General features: G+C 37.6%; 1 pseudogene; it reads right to left on the bottom strand.

Annotated features, from left to right (window-relative positions):
* Positions 1-7023: 7023 nt before the first annotated feature.
* Positions 7024-21265, bottom strand: part of LOC149128626 (E3 ubiquitin-protein ligase TRIM13-like) — a 41353-nt pseudogene continuing 27111 nt past the window's right edge.

The raw sequence follows: 21265 nt of genomic DNA, 5'->3' as shown, positions 1-21265 counted from the left end.
TGCAGGATTACGTAGCGTTTATGCTACCACGCCTGATTGGACAGCTTGCATAGCTGTGAGGACACACAACATCATAAAAGATGCAGCCAATCAGCGTGCTCCATAACGCTGATGCATAACTCCAGGTCTTGCTGGACGGCAGAAACAAGAAGGAGTCTTGGGTTCATTTCTGAAACTCCGTCCTCTTGTGCGCCACCCTTCCTGCAGGGAGGGGTGGGAGTTTTCTCTCTGGTCCTGCTCACTGCTGGGCCCCCACCTGCATCTTCCTGAGAGGATCCTACTTGGAGGTTGCAGTAATCTAATTCAGGTCAGTTACCATTTAATGGCTGTTTATTGGCTTCAGAGCCTTTTTCATCATCTATGTGACACTTTTTTCTGTTGAATCATCTGTGGTTTTTTAAGTATTGATTTAAAGAATATTTAAGGATATCACAAAATTTAATCCTTTTCTCCAATTTCACTTGTTTTTTTTTTTTTTGTAGTCTGCCTGTTGTCCTTTATTATTATTTTCTGTTTCTTGCTAGTACTTAGTAATTAGTAGAACACACACACACACACATGTATATATAATCCTTCCAGTAATCTCATTTATTAGTTTTTACATTTTTATGGATTATCTCCATATATAAGCATCATCCAGTATATTCACATTTTATGACTTATGAATTGATTTTTATACCATATAATTACTTTTTGCTGTTTTATTTCCTTTATTACACCTGTAGTAGAAAGTCTGAGAGATAGTGAAGGAATCATGGCCTAGGTTTACTGTAAGGAAAAAAAAGCTTTCAATGACCCTTTATTATTTGCGTCGTTTATTGTAGGTTCATTTCACTCTTAGTCACAGTAAATAAGTCACTGCCTTTTTTGTTGTTGCTCTGCTAGCAGTTTTCTTTTTCCTAGCTGCTGAACTTTGCTAAATGCTTTCCAACATGGAATCTAAATGACCATAGGATTTTCTTCTTGTGTTTTTTACCTGCCTGGATGGCTTGTCTGTGCATTTTTTATTATGTTCCTGCTTCCTATTGATATATTTTCTTAGATGATTTCATTTATTACATGAATATTTTGCTTAGGATACTAGTAGCTCTATTTATGAAAGAGATGCTTTTAATAAAACTTAATTTTTATTTCACATCTTGATCCAAACTTAATTTTTTTAATTTCTTTTTTTAAAAGATTTATTTTATATATTTGAAAGACAGAGTTACAGGGAGAGGTAGAAACAGAGAGAAAGGTCTTCCATCCACTGATTCACTCCCCAGATGGCTGCAACAGCCGGAGCTGCACTGATCCAAAGCCAGGAGCCAGGAGCTTCTTCTAGGCCTCTCACATGGGTGCAGGGGCCCAAGAACTTGGGCCATCTTTTACTGCTTTTCCCGGGCCATAGCAGAGAGCAAGATCAGAAAAGGAGCAGACAGGACTAGAATCAGTGTCCATATGGGATTCTGGTGCTTCAGGCCAGGATTTTAACCCTCTGTGCCACAGCGCCAGCCCCCTTTTTTAATTTCAAGTCCTGGCCTGCTTGCACCATCCTCACTGTAATGGTGGTTTTCCAAAAGAAACTGAAAAATAAGCTTTGCTTATTTTCTCTTTGGGTAGGTCTTTGAAATGTAAATTTGTTTTTCTTCTGTAAAATTTTGAAGTATTGTCAAATTCTGGACCTGAAAGTGTCATTGTGTGACTTTCTGGAGTTTTCAAAATGTGATTCAATTACTTGGGTTATATAGGAGTTTTTCTATTTTATGTTATGTTTGTTTTTTGGAAACCTGATTTTCAAAATAGGGTGGATATTGATCTCTGTAGTCAAATTTTACTCCTAAGAATTTCGTATCTTTCTCTAGTATCTTGGTCAAAGCTATTATCTCTACAAAAGAATGATTCTGTTTTAATTCCTAAACTGGTTATTTGTGTTACTTTCCCCATTGGTTCCTTAATTGATTTTTCCTAATGGTTTGTTAACTTTGTTAACATTTTTTTAAAAAAGTCATTGTGTCCTTGTTTATTTGTGGTACATTTTATAGCATTTCATACATGTCTGCTGTTCTCTTTTTTCTTTTCTTCAATACTCTGATTTTTTTTTGTTTATAATTAACAAGGAAGCTGTAGTGATTGATTTCCAGTGTTTTATCCTAACATAATCATTTAAGGTTATAAACGATCTCTAAGCACTGGTTTACAGCATCCTCTTTATTCCTTCATGTGCTTCCAACCCCTGTTTCCATCACAGGTCGCATGTGTCTCCAGTTCTGAAACCCATATGTATTGATTGGTAAATTAGTGCTCCAGCCATTAGAGACCCATTTTTTACACTTGTGTGCCCAGGTAATCACAGCCCATCAACTACCCTTTCCATGTCTGCAAAAGGGCTACGGTCCCTTAAAATATATCACATCTTGATTGCTTTTAGAGAAGCAGATGAAATTTCCCAGACAGCCTAAGTTAGACATTTCTATATATACTGCTGGCTACGTCTGAGTTGTTGCTTCTAAATCAATCCTTCATAGCAAATAGAACTGCTCTGATTGTCAGGTTTTTTTTTTTTCTTTATGGGGTTATCTGCTAATTACCAACTTGTGTTGATGCTAGTGAGATTCACGTACCGGATTTTTCTATTAATTAATTTGACATTCTGGAGTGGCCATAATTCTGCCCTCATAGAGCATATTTGAAGAAAGTGGTATACATTATAGCATTGTGTAAAATAGTTTAAATATTTGAAGTGCTTTGGATAAAAAATAAAATAATGTGCTAGGTCCCAGTGGAGAGGACAAGGGTTGCTTTAGCCAGAATATTTGAATGTCCTCACTAATAGATAATACATGCTCTTAAAACATAACAATGGTGGGTAACTTTCAGTGCAGAAGCTAGGAAAAGAGCAACTAAACTGCAGAAGTGAAAAGCAAATTTAAAGATTTTAATGAGGGGAAGAAAAATATAGATGTATAATTAGTTGATAAAAAGGAAAGATTTGGAAGATAAAGAAAAAAGTGAAACATGGTGACTATACTTAAAAATGTTTTCTCCAAAATTTTTGAGAAAAATTTAAGGAATTTTAACTTTTAAAAATATGCATTATGGGCCGGCACCGCGGCTCAATAGGCTAATCTTCCGCCTAGCGGCGCCGGCACACCAGGTTCTAGTCCCATTTGGGGCGCCAGATTCTGTCCCAGTTGCCCCTCTTCCAGGCCAGCTCTCTGCTGTGGCCCAGAAGTGCAGTGGAGGATGGCCCAAGTGCTTGGGCCCTGCACCCCATGGGAGACCAGGATAAGCACCTGGCTTCTGCCTTCGGATCAGCACGGCACACCAGCCATGGCGGCCATTGGAGGTGAACCAACGGCAAAAGGAAGACCTTTCTCTCTGTCTCTCTCTCTCACTGTCCACTCTGCCTGTCAAAAAAAAATGCATTATGGCCGGCGCCGCGGCTCAATAGGCTAATCCTCCGCCTAGCGGCGCCAGCACACCGGGTTCTAGTCCCGGTCGGGGCACCGGATTCTGTCCCGGTTGCCCCTCTTCCAGGCTAGCCCTCTGCTGTGGCCAGGGAGTGCAGTGGAGGATGGCCCAGGTGCTTGGGCCCTGCACCCCATGGGAGACCAGGAAAAGCACCTGGCTCCTGGCTCCTGCCATCGGATCAGCGCGGTGCGCCGGCCGCAGCGCGCCGGCCGCGGCGGCCATTGGAGGGTGAACCAACGGCAAAGGAAGACCTTTCTCTCTGTCTCTCTCTCTCACTGTCCACTCTGCCTGTCAAAAAAAAAAATAAATAAAAAATAAAAAAAAATAAAAAAAAATGCATTATGATATATATGTTAATCCACTTTATTTTAAACCATTGCACAATGTGTATATATTTCAAAACAATATGTACAATGGCAGTTCAAGAAATTCATGTAAAATGCATTGAGATTATTTTGATTCAAAAACACTTAACATCCATGTATAGATTTTCATAACAGACATTTTCAATGAGTTTTTAAAGATCCCCCAGATTCATGAATTTCAAATTTTAATGCACCAAAATAAACTTGCCTTTGAATTCCATTCACATCATACTTTTTAAAATACACATGGTTCATAATAAGTGAATGTATGATGTATATATTTTATTTTTAATTGAAATCTATTTATTTTTTCCAATAAATAACTAAGAAACATAAATGAAACTCTATTAGTGAATTTTAAGGATGGAGATCTTTCTTTGTCTCTGGTGATTTTAAGAGATCACTTCTCTTGTTGACACTGGACTGTAGGATTCAATGTGTAGACTAATCCTGTTGGGTGTTCCAATAATGACTTATAGATTGTTTTCTCTTTCTTTCTTTCTTTTCTTTTTTTTTTTTTTTTTTTGACAGGCAGAGTGGATAGTGAGAGAGAGAGACAGAGAGAAAGGTCTTCTTTTTGCCATTGGTTCACCCTTCAATGGCCACCACGGCTGGCACGCTGCAGCTGGCGCACCACGCTAATGCGAAGGCAGGAGCCAGGTGCTTATCCTGGTCTCCCATGGGGTGCAGGGCCCAAGCACTTGGGCCATCCTCCACTGCCTTCCCTGGCCACAGCACAGAGCAGCCTGGAAGAGGGGCAACCAGGACAGAATCTGGCGCCCCGACCGGGAATAGAACCCGGTGTGCTGGTGCCGCTAGGTGGAGGATTAGCCTATTGAGCCATGGCGCCGGCCGATTGTTTTCTGATAGAGATTTGAATTTTTCCCCTGTTGTTTTCCTGCTTATTTGTTGATTGGTTGCTATTTTAAGAAACCCTGGGAAGAACATTATGTGCTGATGTCTTTGTGGTCTATTTGTTTTATTTCCTTAGAATAAATTCCTAGAGATGAAATTACTGGGTAAAAGAACATAATCATTCTATTCTTTCATCAGACAAGATACTCTGTTCTTGGGAGTCATGGTGCTTGGGCTGTGGCCATTTGAGAAAAATGAAATAGTAGTTCTTGTTATGAAGTATTGATCTTACCTTCTTGTTTTTTGATTAGGAACCATAGTTTGGGAATTATTAATACATCCAGCTGATGAGGAAAACTTTTCCCTTCAGTAGAATGTTACTACAACAATGTAAAATCAAGATAGGATTATAAAATAAGGAAAATTAAATGAAATATTTAAAAAAGATAAAGAATAAGAAATGGAGAGAATGATCCAACATGGGAAGCAGGATACACAGCAGACTCAGAATGGCAGATGTCCTAAACAGCAACTCTGGCCTCAGAATCAGCCCTTAAGGCATTTGGATCCGGCTGAAAAGCCCGTGAAAGTATTTCAGGCATGGAAAGCCAAGACACTCTGGCAAAAAAAAAAAAAAAAAAAAAAAAAAAAGACATAAATGAAAGATCTCTGCGAGTGAGATCCCAGTAGAAAGAATGGGCCATCAAAGAAGGAGGTACCTTTCTCTGAAGGGAGGAGTGAACTTCTACTTTGGCTATGACCTTGTCTAAATAAGATCGAAGTCAGAGAACTCAAAAGGCTTCCATAGCCTTAGCAACTCATAACAAGAGCCTAGGGAGATTACTGATGCCATAAACAAGAGTGTCAATTTGTTAAGTCAACAACAAGAGTCACTGTACACTTACTCCTCATGTAGGATCTCTGTCCTTAATGTGTTGTTCAATGTGAGTTAATGCTATAACTAGTACTCAAACAGTATTTTATACTTTATGTTCTGTGTGGGTGCAAACTGTTGAAATCTTTACTTAATATATGCTAAATTGATCTTCTGTATATAAAGATAATTGAAAATGAATCCTGATGTGAATGGAATGGGAGAGGGGGAGTGGGAGTTGGAAGGGTTACGGGTGGGAGGGAAGTTATGGGGGGAAAAGCCATTGTTATCCATAAGCTGTACTTTGGAAATTTATATTTACTAAATAAAAGTTTAAAAAAATGTAAAGAAGCCATTTTACAAATGTATAACAACTATGGACTAAAAGAGTGTCCTGAAATACCTTCATTCAGTTCAGCAACTAAGTCATTTCTGGAATGAACAATGTGGATAATTAAGTTAGGATAGTGCTTCTGTTAGGACTCTGGTCAAAGTCACAAGGTATGTAGTAACAATTTACACATTTTATGAGGAAAGATTGACTCTGAAACAGGGACTGTTTAAAAATCACATACTGAGATATAGCCAACATATTCAACATGGGCAGATTTTGATGGAATGAAAACTTCAGTGGAAACAAAACTGAAAGTCATAATCCTGGGGATGCCACTTACTTTTACCAATGTAAAGAGAAGAAACATTATTTCAAAGTGCAACACACATTGATAGGCTAAAATGAGAAACTATAAGCAATTCAAATATTAAAATGCTCCATACTGAATCACAAAAACAGGATTTTCAGATTAATTTAACTTGTAATGTGTCTCATAGAATTTAGGAAGTTGTTCTGGTTCTGTGGACTCTTCAATTGCTCTTCACACAAAATATTTTCTTCTTCTTAGAACAGTGTCTTCTGAATGGCCCTGTAGTCAGCGTCAAAGGGTAGGAAACGGCTTTTCAGAGTGGCTGGGCAAACATGCTTCTGAAGTGATTCATTGTATCATTTTATAATATCTCAAGATTTACACATGGAACTTCAGGATTTCATATTTTACTTCATGCTCAAGTCTATGGACTTCTGTTCCTAAGGTATCAATGATATTTTTTCTATCTTTAAGTGCAAAGGTCTCTAGTTCTAGTGTTTCACATCTTCAATTTCATATATCACTTAGTCAAAAATCTTGTCCTTCCAAATAAAGTCTTGTAACAACTCATCCATCAAAATGCACCTCTGCATTAAATCTCATTTATCTAATCTGATATCTGTGGCTTTGATGCCATGAACTGCCCTTACAGATCGATCTTTCTCCAGGAGTTCAGTAAGCCGTTGTACTTGTTCTGGATGTCAGCATTGCCATAAGAGGCCTTCTGTGTTAGCGTGGATAAGGATTGCTGAGAACACACCTAATAAGTTGCACACACCCAAAGAACATAGGCTGACAGAGTGAATTGCCTGCCATATTCATCAAATAAAGATCACTTTAGGGATGCAGTGGGACTGAAGAAAATGAGGCCAAGCAGAATGACTACTGCAAATAACTGATAAAAGTACCAGGGAATCTTGCTAATGAATGTGACAGTGCCCTGAGGCAAAGAAAGTATCCACATCTACTAATTTGATGTTCTCACACTAACTGGTCAACGTTCTTTGTTAAAGGGGTTGCTGGCAAATTAGAGGGAGGTAAAAAAATTTCCTTGATGACTTTGATTTTCTCCCAGAACTCCTACACCTGTTGCAGAAATATCATAGGTTCTGACAAGTCTTGGAAAGCCTTAGCAATGTCAAAGGCCAATCATTTTTCTTTTTTTATCTTTTTTTTTAACAGACAGAGTTAGAGAGAGAGACAGAGAGAAAGGTCTTCTTTCCATTGGTTCACCCCCAAAATGGCCTCTGTGGCTGGCACACTGCACTGATTTGAAGCCAGGAGCCAAATGCTTCCTCCTGGTCTGCCATGCGGGTGCAGGGGCCCAAGTACTTGGGCCATCCTCCACTGAAAGGCCAATCATTCTTCCTGCAAGGTGGTGTTGAGTTGGTTGACCTCTGGGTCATAGGCTTGCAGAACTGCAAAGTTCATGGTCTCAAAATCAGATAGGATTTCATTATTCTTTTGATCCAATGTGTGTTTCAACTTCTCAAAAAATTCCTTAATTTTATCTTAATCATTAGTAACTGGGTATTTTCTCTTGCTCATTTCCAAGGTTTCCTAGTGAGAAAAAGCATCTCCCTGACACATTGTCTCAAAGCTCTGGAAGAGGTAATCAAAGGCATTCCTTTCCTGAGCATAGGCATCTTCTTCTTTTTTTTTTAGGATTTTATTTATTTATTTGAGAGGTAGAGTTACAGACAGTGAGAGGGAGAGACAGAGAGAAAGGTCTTCCATCCATTGGTCCACTCCCCAGATGGCCGCAACAGACAGATTTGCGCCGATCCAAAGCCAGGAGCAAGGAGCTTCTTACCAGTTTCCCATGTGGGTGCAGGGGTCCAGGAACTTGGGCCATCTTCTCTTGCTTTCCCAGGCCACAGCAGAGAGCTGGATCAGAAGAGGAGAAGCTGGGACTAGAACCGGCACCCTTATAGGATGCCTTCGCTGCAGGCAGAGGATTAACCTACTGCACCACAGTGCCAGCCCCAGGCATCCTCAATAGATCAGAAGACATACTTGATGTGGTCACCAGGAATAGCACAGATCCCACAAATCAGCTGCATATCAGTCAGGCAGAAAAAATTGAGAGACTGCTGCAAGTGTCCTTTGTACACTGGCATCTTGGGAGAAATATTGATCTTGTTCTACTTTTCCATAATACCCTTCAGGGAATAATTAACCTGCAGCCTGCTAACTCCAGCAGCTGACATTTCCTTATGGCAGGAGGGGCACTTGAATGATGATAGTCTCCACAATAAATTCTTCACATTCCCCTCTATGAGACCTTCCAGGTGCTTTTCGCAGAAGTTATGTGAGCAAGGCAAAACTTGAGGATCATCGAACAGATTGCAACAAATTGGGCACATGAGATCTTCAAGCAGTACATCACATTCAGGGAGTCTTCTGTAAGTCAGAGGGCACCAAAGACAATGGTATTTCTAGGGAAGGAATGTATCTTCTGGTTGAGTAAGAAGTACGAGCAGTTAGTCAGCAGCTCCATCCAGCTCTACCAGAAGGAGTGCCTCCGGCATTGTGAGGGATATGCCACACCCCCTCCAGCCATGGGGGCCACATGATATGTGCCAGGAATGGCTGCAAGATGGACTTGTGGCCCCACATTGCTTCTTTATCATTTTTCAAATTTCCTCAGTCATTAGGTGATTTAGTGTTGTAAGAAAAGAACATGTTTTAAATTGGTTAGCTAAATGAAGATGTTTTCCCTGTTTCTTCCAGTATGATATATCCTACAGATACCAAACACTAGACTCTTTTAGACAAAATAAAATGTAATTAAAATGTCAGTAGTTACAAGATCTATTTTTTGATTTACATCCTTATTTCACTGTTTGTCAAACATTTTTCTTCAAGCTTATTTTCTCCAAACCCTTGTATAAAATAAAACCCTATGTCCAATTCTCATTGATCATGCAGATAATATCAACTGGTTCAAACAAAGAGAGCTCTCAAAACCATAACAGTTTAACCTCACCACACCTGCACTGCATTCAGTTCCTGAGGAACTATCAAAGTCTTCAAACATCATTGCTTGGAAACTAGTGGTTTAGATGACATGTTTTAATCTGTGTTTACTTTGCATAGTGTGATTGGCCTCCTGTTACTGATATGCCCATGTAGGAGCCAACTTCTTGAACCATTTTCTTTGATAATGAACATTAGAAAAGTAGAAAATGTTAATGAAATTTTTTTCTAATCTAATCTGTCTCTCTAATGGCTCAAATATTTTCAGCAGTGGAACACTATTTTAAAATAAAAATCTTAATTGAAAATCTAACATGTAAAACATATTAAGCCATTTTACATGTAAAATCATAATTTAAAATGTTAAAATTCATGAGTGACCCAACCATTAATTAAGTGCAATGTAAGACATTTGCAGATTTAAAATTACCAAACATATTTGCATCAGATGTTATGGTAAGTACTAAAGTTACATTGTGGTGAACAAAATTAACATAACTGCACCCATTTCAATCTGATAGTCCAAAAAAGAAAAACTTAAATAACCAAAGAAAAACCTATAAATCTTATGAAAAGTCAATATGTTAGACAGCATTAAATTTATTTCTACATTTTAATGATCTAACATTAAAAATCCAAGTGTAAATAAATAAGTAAAAATTATTTTTTAAAAAGTCAGTCCCTGGTATTCTCTAAGACCATTTTTCATTTAAACAAATATGAGAAAAGAAGTGTTATTCTTGAATTTATAGTAAATTCATTTACCTTAACAACAGACATTAATATGATAGTCAATGTGTTAAAAGCATTTCAATGTATACTTTCATTAGCTTCAAAAATAATTTCATAGAAAAAGAATGTCAGCAAATATTTTGAACATTTTTGATAAAACGAAAATAAATGCCCCTAAACAATTTAAAATATAGTCAATATAGTGTAAGGTTTTATCTTAAAGAGGTACAGGGAAGAGATTTTATTCCATCCTGAAGTGACAGGTAATCTCTTAGTGTTAAACTCTTACAGTAAAAATAATGCTTGTGTTCATATATGCACTCTTGTACATATAAATGTAATGTATTTCTTCCAAAAATATGCATACTATACATAAGTAAATAAAAATAAATATTATAAATATTCATTACATATACATCCATTTTTTAATGTTTTTGTTTAATTGGTGACTCTCAATTTTCTTTTTTTTTTAAAGATTTATTTCTTTTTTGAAAGTCAGAGTTACTCAGAGAGAGAAGGAGAGGTAGAGAGAGAGAGAGGTCTTCCATCCACTCCCTAACTGGCCACAACACCCGGAGTTCTGCTGATCTGAAACCAGGAGCCAGTAGCTTCTTTCAGGTCTCCCACATGGGCACAGGGGCCCAAAGACTTGGGCCAACTTCTACTGCTTTCCCAAGCCATAACAGAGAGTTGGATTGGAAGTGGAGCAGCTGGGACTCAAACCAGTGCCCATATGGAATGCCAGCACTGCAGACAGCAGCTTTACCCACTACATCACAGCACTGACCCCACATATACATCATTTCTATATAGCTTTTTTTTAATCACAGAAAACAAATATTTTGTCTTTTGTATTAATATGTAGTACTCATACAACTTATGGAGTATAATACAATATTTCAACACATGTATAAGTAGCTCAATCAAGTAATTAGTGTTTCCATTTCCTTATAGTTTTTTCCTAAGCTCATCAACTCTTTCCCTGTAGTTGTTCATACAGTATATAATGCATTATTGTGACCTATAGTTACTTTGCTGTAATGGGAAAGCCAAGAACTGATTATTCCTTTATAACTAGGTTTTCATAACTATTACCTAATGTTATCTGCCCCTTTTCCCTCATCTTTATTTTAATTAAAATTATTTTAGAATTAAAACATTTTAATTTAAAATTGTTTATCTTCTGTAATGACTCCAATTCTAACTTTCTCACAAGCATACTAGTATTTTAAAGCTGAATATCATATGGTTATTTTATATATGAAAAACATAAAGATACCATTGGTACTCCAAGATGTGCAATAATTATGTCATTCTGTTTGCATTTTTAAATATAAAGACATATAAACATGTAATTTATCCATTTTCTACTGTGAGGCACACATCTTATCCTAGAAGAAATAGATAAATTCTTGGACACTTACAACATACTTAAATTGAGCCATGAAGATTTAGAAAACCTAAACAGATACATAACAAAGACAGAAATTGAATTAGTAATAAAGACCCTCCCAACAAAGAAAAGCCCTGGACTGGATATTAAAAAAACTAACCAATTCTTCTGAAATTATTTAATAAATTGAAACGGAGAGAATCCTCCAATATTCTTTCTATGAAACCAGCATCACTTTAATTGCTAAAGCTGAAGATGTACCAGAAAAAGAGAATTACAGACCAATTTCCCCGATGAACAAGACACAAAAATTCTCAACAAAATTCTGGCCAATTGAATCCAACACCTCAACAGAAAGATCATTCACTTGGACCAAGTGTGATTCATTCTTGGTATGCAGGGATGGTTCAACATTTGTAAATGAATGTGATACATCACATTAACAAATTGAAGAACAAAAACCATATGCTTATTTCAATAGATGCAGAGAAAGCATTTGACAAAATACAACACCCTTTCATGATGAAAAAATCTAAACAAATTGGGTTTAGAGGAACATTCTTCAACACAATCAAGGCAATTCATAACAAACCCACCACCAGCATCATATTGAATGGGGAAAAGTTGGAAGCATTCCCACTAAGATCCAGTACCAGTCAGGGATGCCCACACTCACCATTTCTATTCAATATAGTACTGGAAGATATAGCCAGAGTCATAAGGCAAGAAAAGAAATCAAAGGGATACAACTTGGGAAAGAGGAAGTCAAATTATCCCTATTTGCAGATGACATGATTCTATATAGAGGGGAACCAAAAGAATCTTCTAAGAGGCTACAGGAACTCATAGAAGAGTTTGGCAAAGTAGCAGAATATAAAATCAATACCAAAAACCAACAGCCTTTGTATTCACAGACATTGCCATGGCTGAGAAAGAACTTCTAAGATCAATCCCATTCACAATAGCTACAAAAAAATTAAATACCTTGGAATAAACTTAATCAAGGATGTCAAAGATCTCTACAATGAGAATTATAAAACATTAAATAAATAAATAAAAGAAGACATAAAAAATGGACAAATCTTCCATGTTTATTGATTGGAAGAATCAATACATCAAAATGTCCATTCTTCTGAGAGCAATTTACAAATTCAGTGTGATACCAATCAAAATACCAAAGTCACTCCTCTCAGATATAGAAAAAATATACTTAAATTCATATGGATCCAAAGGAGACTTTGAATAACTAAAATAATCTTATACAACAAAAACAAAGTTGGAGGCATCACAATACCATACTTTAAGACATAATAAAGGACAGTTTAATCTAAACAGCCTGGTACTGGTACAAAAACAGATGGATAGATCAGTGGATCAGTGGAACAGACTAGAAACACCAGAAATCAATCCAAACATCTACAACCAACTTATATTTGACCAAGGAGCTAACCAATCCCTGGAGGAAGGACAGCCTCTTCAACAAATGGTGTTGGATAAACTGGATTTCCATATGCAGAAGTATGAGGCAAGACCCCTACCTTACACCTTACACAAAAATCCAGTCAACATGGATTAAAGATATAAATCTATGACCTGATTTCATCAAATTATTAGAGAACATTGGGGAAACCCTGCAAGACATTGGCCAGGCAGAGTTCTTGGAAAAGACCCTGGAGGCACAGGCAGTCAAAGTCAAAATTAACAAACAGCATTACTTCAAATTGACAAGTTTCTGTATGGCAGAAGAAACAGTCAAGAAAGTGAAGAGGCATCCAACAGAATGGGAGAAATTATTTAAAAATTATGCAACTGATAAAGGATTAATAACCAGAATCTAAGAGATCAAGAATCTCCACAACAACAAAACAATCAATCCAGTTAAGAGATGGGCCAAGGACTTAAACAGATATTTTTCAAAAGAGGAAATCCAAATGACCAACAGACACATGAAAAAAGGTTCAGGATCATTATCTATCAGGGAAATACAAATCAAAACCACAATGAGGCTTCACCTCACTCCGGTTAGAATGGCTTTCATATAGAAATCAACAAACAATAAATGATGGCAAGGATTTGGGGAACAAGGTACACTAACCCACTGTTGGTGGGAATGAAAACTGGTAAAATCCTTATAGAAGATAGTTTGGAAATACTTCAGAAATCTGATTATAGTCCTACCATATGAACCAGCCATCCCATTCCTCAGAATTTACCCAAGGGAAATGAAATCAGCCATCAAAAGAGTTATCTGCACTTTCATGTTTAACTGCACTTTCACAATAGCTAATACATAGAATTAACAACTTAATCACCCATCAATGGAAGACAGGTCGTTTGCAATAAAATGGATGAATCTGGGAAAATCATATTAAGTGAAATAAGCCTGTCCCAAAGGGACAAATTCTGTGACAACCAACAGAGCACCTAAAAGGAAACCTGTAGAAGTAAAATTGACACTATGAAAAGCAATGACTTGAACAGCCTTTGTCTTGATTGTCAAGGAACAGCTTATTATCTTATTTTTTCTACTTAATACCATTGGTTGTACTCTTTACTTAACATAGAATTAATCATAGGTGTATTGATTCAATGGAAAATATATCCCAGTAAAAAATAAGGGTGGAAATAAGAGAGATACAAGCTGTACAGTTTGGTGCACATTCCCACGGACTTACCCTAAGGGTAAATCTAAAAACTTGCCATGAGACTCCCAACCTCATTAAGCTGGATGGTTTTAATGCCATCTTATGTGTTACAGTGATTATATTAAGTGTATAATTGATCATATAGATAGGGTTAATTGTCAAAGGGATCACATAAATAAGACCAAGTGTCTGGTAATAACAATAGATAGAGTTAAAAAGGAGAGATGTTCCAACATGGGAAGCAGACCACACAGTGGACTCATAGTATGAGAAATGCCCTAAACAGCACTCTGACCTCAGAATCAGCCCTTAAGGCATTCAGATCTGTCTAAAAAGCCCATGAGAGCATTTCAGGCATGGAGAGCCATGGCACTGGGGCAAAAAATGTTCTTAATGAAGGATCTCTGTGAGTGAGACCCCAGTGGAAAGAAGAGGCCATCAAGGAAGGATGTACTTTTCTCTGAAAAGAGGAGAGATTCCACTTTGCTTATGGCCCTGTCTAAATATTGCTGGAGTTTGTGGACTCAGAAGGCTTCCATAGCCTTTGCAGCTCATGTCAAGAGACTCAGGTGATCACTGACACCATAAATAAGAGTGTTAATTGTTCAATCAATAACAGGAGTCACTGTGCACTTACTCCCCATGTAGGACCTCTGTCTTTAATGAGTTGTACTATGATAATTAACTGCAAAACTTGTTTTCAAACAGTACTCTATACTGTGTGCATGTGTGTACAAATTGTTTAAATCTTTACTTTACACAGAGTTGGTATTCTGTATATAAAGTTAATTAATAATGAATTTTAATGAAGAATGGGATGGGAGAGGGAGTAGCCAGTGGGATGGGAAGGTGGATATGGGGAGGAAGAACCACTATATTATTAAAGCTGTACCTATGAAATTTATTTATTCATTAAATAAAAAAAATATTTATTCATTAAATAAAAGCTTTCTTTAAAAAAGAGACTATTGGAACTCACAGATGTGCTTGATAAAGTAGCAGGATATAAAATCAGCACACAAAAATTATCATCCTTTGCAAACACAGCTGAGAAAGAACTTCTAACATCAATCCCATTAGCTGCAAAAAAATCAAATTCCCTGGAATAAATTTAACCAAGGATTTCAAAGGTCTCTATGATGAAAATTACAAAACATTAATGAAATAAACAGAAGAAGATACACAAAATGTAAAAATCTTCCATGTCAGGTTGGCAGAATCAATATCATAAAAATGTCCACAGTTCTGAAAGAAATGTACAGATTCAATGCAATGCTAATAAAAATGCCAAGGACATTCTTTTCAGATACAGAAAAAATGATGCTGAAATACATATGGAAACCCCAAATAGCTAAAGCAACCTTACACAACAAACACAAAGCTGGAGGCATAACTATGCCAGATACTAAATGGAAGTTATATTCAAAATAGCCCAGTACTGGTACAAAAACAGGTGGATAGACCAATGGAACAGAACAGAAATGCCAGAAATCAAGCATTTACAACCAACTGATCTTTGACAAAGGAGGTAAAAACAATCCCTGGAGCAAAGACAGTCCCTTCTACAAATAGTGCTAAGAAAATTGGATTGTCACATGCAGAAGCATGAAACAAGACCCCTTCCTGACACCTTTCACTAAAATCCACTCAAAATGGATTAAATACATAATTCTACCACCAGACACCATCAAATTATTACAGAGCATTGAGGAAACTATGTAAAACATTGGCACAATCAAAGAGCTCCTAGAAAAGACCCCAGAGGAACAGGCATATAATGTTAAATTTACTATCTTTAACATTCTACAAGTACAGTTCAGTAGTGACATAGAATGCAAACACATTAATCTACAGCACATCTTGGGAATGTCTTTGTCTAGCAAAACCTTTTCCCACTGAAGAGAAAACCAGTCCTGTCATCCTTAAGCACCTTTCTACTTTCTAGGATTTTGACTGCTTTAAATACTTTATATATGTAGAATTGAATCATATTTTTCTTTGGCTTATTATCATGATGTCCTCAAGGTTCATTCAGTCACAGGATTTCCCACTTTTTATTGGGTATATAACATTTCATTGTGCATAGATCACATTTCTTTACAAATTCACCTGTAGATCTTGTCTAAATACTGACAGAGTTTGTGGATTCAAAAAGCTTCCTTAGCCTAAGCAACTCATGTCAAGAGCCTTGGGTGATCACTGACATCATACATAAGAGTGTTATTTGTTAAATTAACAACAGGAGTCACTGTGCACCAACTTCCCTTGCAGGACATCTGTTCTCAAAGAGTTGTATTATGAGAGTTAACAGTGTTCTGAAAGATTTATTTTGTTTTAGTGTATTAAGTGGAGGATATTCTGATGTCTCATAAGTTTTAGTTAAGCCTAAGTGTCCAACTCCATTGCTTGTTTTCTTAGCTACTTCATTAATTTATGATAAAACTTGTTCTCAAGGACTTACTTTATTTGAAGTGGAGGATATTCTTATGTCTCATAAGTTATAGTTACATCTAAGTACTAGCAAAAGATGTATCCTTCTTGGGTGCTTCTTTAAATTTAATTAAATTTCTAAAAAAAAGAAGTGAAATTAACTTAGCTATGCAATGACTTTGAACAAGCCTTGTCTCAAATGTTTAGGAGCAGGTTGTGTGTGTGTGTGTGTGTGTGTGTGTGCAAACTGTTGAATTCTTTACTTATTATAGAGTTGGTCTTCTGTGTATAAAGTTAATTGAAACTGGATTTTAGTGGAGAATGGGACTGAGAATGGGAGAATGAGTAGGAGGTAGCGTTGGAGGGTGGGTATGGTTTGAAGAATCAGTGTAGTCCTAACATTGTACTTAGCAAATACATGAAGTTTGTATTCCTTAAAAATGTTTTCTTTGGGGAAAAAACAGATTGTAATTGCTATTGTTAAGATTGTGATTGGTATTGTGGAGAACATTATTGAAGTGTTAAAGTGACCATATAAATAGGATTAAGTGTTTGGTAATAATAATAGAGAGAATTCAAAAGGAGTGAATGCTCCAACGTGGGAAGTAGTTCATACAGCAGACTCATAGCATGGCAATTGCTTTAAGTAGCACTCATCTCAGAATCAGCCCTTAAGTCATTCTGGTTTGACTAAAAGGCCCAGGGGAGCATTGCAGGCATGGAAAGCCAAGACACTGTGGCAAAAATGAGCTTCATGAAGGAGCTCTATGGGTGAGACATCAGTGGAAAGAATTAGTCATCAAAGAAGGATATATTTGTCTCTAAATGGAGGAGAGAACTTCTACTTTGCTTATGAGCTTGTCTAAATATTGATGGAGTTTGTGAATTTAAAAGGCTTCCATAGCCTAGGCAGCTCAAGTCCAGAGTCTTGGGTGATCACTGATGTCATACATAAGAGTTTTAATTGTTAAATAAACAACTGGAGTCACTGTGCACTGACTTCCCATGCAGGACTTCTGTCCTCAAAGAGTTGTATTGTGAGACTTAACAGTAAAACTTGTTCTCAAAGATTTATTTTGTTTTAGTGTATTAAATGGAGGATAGGAAAAGCCCTTTTTGTGCAAATTGTTGAACTCTTTACTTAATATATAGTTGGTCTTCTGTGTATAAAGTTAATTGAAAATGGATCTTAGTAGAGAATGGGACTGAGGATAGGAGAGGAGTAAAAGAGGGGGTGGGAGGGGGGTATTGTTGCAAGAATAACTTTATTCCTAAAATTGTACTTATGAAATGCATGAAGTTTGTATTCCCTAAATAAAAGGTTTCTTTAGGGAAAAAAAGATTGTAACTGATATTAGTTTTTCATATGCTTTAGGTCAGCTTAACCCTAACAACCATGTATTCCCCCTCCGCTCCTTGTGGTTTTAGCCTATATAAGCCCTGTTGCTATGTGTTTTGGGGTCAAGAGTTCTTTAGGGCTTGAGCCCACTTTCAACCACTGGCTCTAAAGGACTTCAAAGTCTAAAAATACTCCACAACGAGGTTCCACCTCACTCCAGTTAGAATGACTGGCACACAGAAATACACAACACTAGAAAACATCATAATTAGTGAAATAAGCAAATCCTAAAGGGACAAATTCTATATGTTTTTCCTGACCTGTGATATCTAATAGAGCACCTAAAAGACAACCTGTAGAAATGAAAATGATGCTTTTAGAAACAATGAATTTGAACAGTCTTTCTCTTGACTGTTGAGGAACAGTTGTTGTTGTTGTTGTTGTTGTTGTTGACAGGCAGAGTGGACAGTGAGAGAGAGACAGAGAGAAAGGTCTTCCTTTGCCGTTGGTTCACCCTCCAATGGCTGCTGCGGCCAGCGCACCGCGCTGATCTGATGGCAGGAGCCAGGTGCTTCTCCTGGTCTCCCATGGGGTGCAGGGCCCAAGCACTTCGGCCATCCTCCACTGCACCCCCTGGCCACAGCAGAGAGCTGGCCTGGAAGAGGGGCAACTGGGACAGAATCCGGCGCCCTGACCGGGACTAGAACCCGGTGTGCCAGCGCCGCAAGGCGGAGGATTAGCCTAGTGAGCCGCGGAGCCGGAGAGGAACAGTTGTTTTTTAATTTTTCTTTTTCTTTTCTTTTCCTTTATCATGTTTTCCTTAGTTTTTCTTTCATACTAATTGTTGAACTCTTTACTTAACATAGAATTAATCATATGTGTAAAAAGTTAATAGAAAATAGATGTTAATATCCTAGGCACTATTCTCATAGGTTTCCTGTATCGTCACTACACGTCAGAAAGCAGATCCTCCTGAGGAGACCTTGCTGATGTCCACAAAGCATGTCCACTTAGGAGCGAAAACTTGAGGCTTGCTTTGGGGTCTACAGGAGTGCCCGCTCCTCAAATCCCACCAGTTATATTCATCCTCCTTGGAGCCAAGATGGTCAGGCAGATACCCACCTCTGGGACCAGAGTCCTTCATCTCTCAAGAGCTTTACACCCACAGCACCCGCTCACTCTGTGTCCTTGCTGGTGTTTCCTCTCTGGTTTCCACAAGCACCTTGTCATTTTTATTAATTCCTGTTAATAACTATGGTTCATGTGTGATAGTGACAGTTGCTTTTTGGTAAAAATATCTGCTTTCCAATATTTTGAGTGCACATTAGACATCTTAACAGGACAGTACTTGAGTTTTGGAGCTCTTCATTTTCCATTTTTCTTTAACCAAATTTTTTAAAAGTCTGATTTAATTTTATTATTTATTATAAGGAGCATAATTCATGAAGTAAAGGTGCCTACCTATTAGTGAAAATAGAACTGCCAAATGATCTCATTCCTCATTTATATTTGTTAAAACTAGGGAAAAACTCTGTTGACATCTCCTCCACCCAAATCATTGTAGCAGGAAACTCTTCCAATCCCAGGAGTCCAACCCCTTTTATTCCTGAGTGGTGCTGGACAAAACTGTGCTTCACTTTAAATGGGAAGAGACAAAGGAAGGGAGGAATGAATTAAGATGCTAAGACTTGAATGTTTCAAAGGAATCTGTCTTTCAAAAGACACTGAAAAACACTACGCTAGGATAGGAGTTTAGAAAAAGCTCCAGAGCATTCACTTTGGTTTCATACCAGTCTCTAGTCATTGCTCTCCCTGGGCTGTCTTTTACTGGTAAAATATAAGTGTATAATTATGTGTACAGAATAGCTTTACCAGGGATTCTTGCTACTTTTTTTGTTTATTGATCAGCAGGTTTTTGATTCCCCATTTTACAAAAGTAAGAAACTCCAATTTGATCTTCTGTTTGTCCCAGTAAAATCACTTCCATGCAGAATGACATTTGAAAGAGGGAAATCATGACAAGAGAGTATTTTCTATTTCATCTGTATTTTCATTCCATGGCTCCAACTTGTGGTTTTGTTCTGTTTTTCCATCAAGAATAAAAAATACTGGTAGTTTTTTTCCATCAAAAAGAAAGAAAAAAGAAAATAGATGTTAGTAAAAAATAAGGGAGAATAAAAAATGGAAGAGGAAGGGGGTGGGGATGTGGGTGGGAGAGTGGGCACAGTAAGAATTACCATGATTCTAAATATGTAATTGTAAAATGTATGAATTTTGTAACTATAAAGCAATACAGTTCTGCATACATTCATATGGACTTACTTCTAAAGGTACAGTATAAAAACTTACAATGGGACCCCAAATTCCCTTAAGCTGCTGATAGAAATAGCAACTCAAGTTTTATAGAGATCATATGGATAGGCTTAAGTGGTAAAGTGATCATATAGATAGGATCAAGTGTTAAACTGATCAGATAAGTAGTATTAAGTGTTCAGTAATAATAATAAAGAGAATTCAAAAGTTGTGAATGCTCCAACATGGGAAGTAGTCCATGCAGCAGTCTCATAGCATGACAATCACTTTAAGTAGCACTCTGATCTTAGAATCAGCCCTTAAGTCACTCTGGTCTGACTGAGAAGCTCAGGAGAGCATTTCAGCCTAGATAGTGTGGAAAAAAAGTTCTACATGCAGAAGCTCTGTGGGTGAGACATCAGTGGAAAGAAGTGGCCATCAAAGAAGGATATATTTGTCTCTGAATGGAGGATAGAACTTCTACTTTGCTTATGGCTTTGTCTAAATACTGATAAAGTTTGTGGATCCAAAAAGCTTCCATAGCCTAAGCAGCTCATGTGAAGAGCCTCGGATGAGTGCAGCCAAGTGAAAGCTCCAGGTTGACCCAAAACACTCAGACATTCTTGTGAGCAAAGTTCTCCCAGCCAGCCCTGCACTCACTGGGTGTTGAGGTTCTTCTCTCCCTGAGCTGAGATTCTTCCTTTTTGAAGCCCAACACCAGCAAGATGCTGAGACTCTAATCTCCTTGGAGATCTGTGCTTTCTGGCTCAGAGGCACCACCCCTGCAGACTCTGCAATGCCTCTCTCTGGGTCTAAGGCATGTCATGAGGAGCATGAGAGGTTCTTTGGGAGCCTTAGGTGGTTGGTTTTTACACAGTATGTTGTGTTATACAAATTAAAACTTGTGATTTACTATTACATAATAAAAAGCCTTATTGGAACGAAGACCAGCTTAATGCCATTACTACGTTCATGATAGTTAGCATAGTCAGCAGGATTTCAAAAATATCCACTCACAAAATCTCTTCCAGGTGATTTTAAGCTTGGTATGAGTGTCTGGCAAGAGACGTCTCCAAAAGGCACCCAGGGCTAAAGCTACATGGCTGAGGCTGTGGTAAGACTGACTCTGGCAGGGGCTTCTTGATACTTACCCAAATTTAGTATTTGGCAAGAGTCACCTCCAAAAGGCACTCATGGCTAAGGCTAGGTGGCTAAGGCTGTGGTAAGACTGGCTCTGGTAAGGGCTCACCAATACCCACCTAAA

The sequence above is a fragment of the Oryctolagus cuniculus genome, chromosome 1, assembly GCF_051225735.1.
Source record: "Oryctolagus cuniculus isolate XC-2025 breed Fujian yellow rabbit chromosome 1, ASM5122573v1, whole genome shotgun sequence".
NCBI classification, from domain to species: Eukaryota; Metazoa; Chordata; class Mammalia; order Lagomorpha; family Leporidae; genus Oryctolagus; species Oryctolagus cuniculus.
Note: the sequence above shows the minus strand (reverse complement) of the source record. Positions and strands in the feature narration are given on the sequence as shown.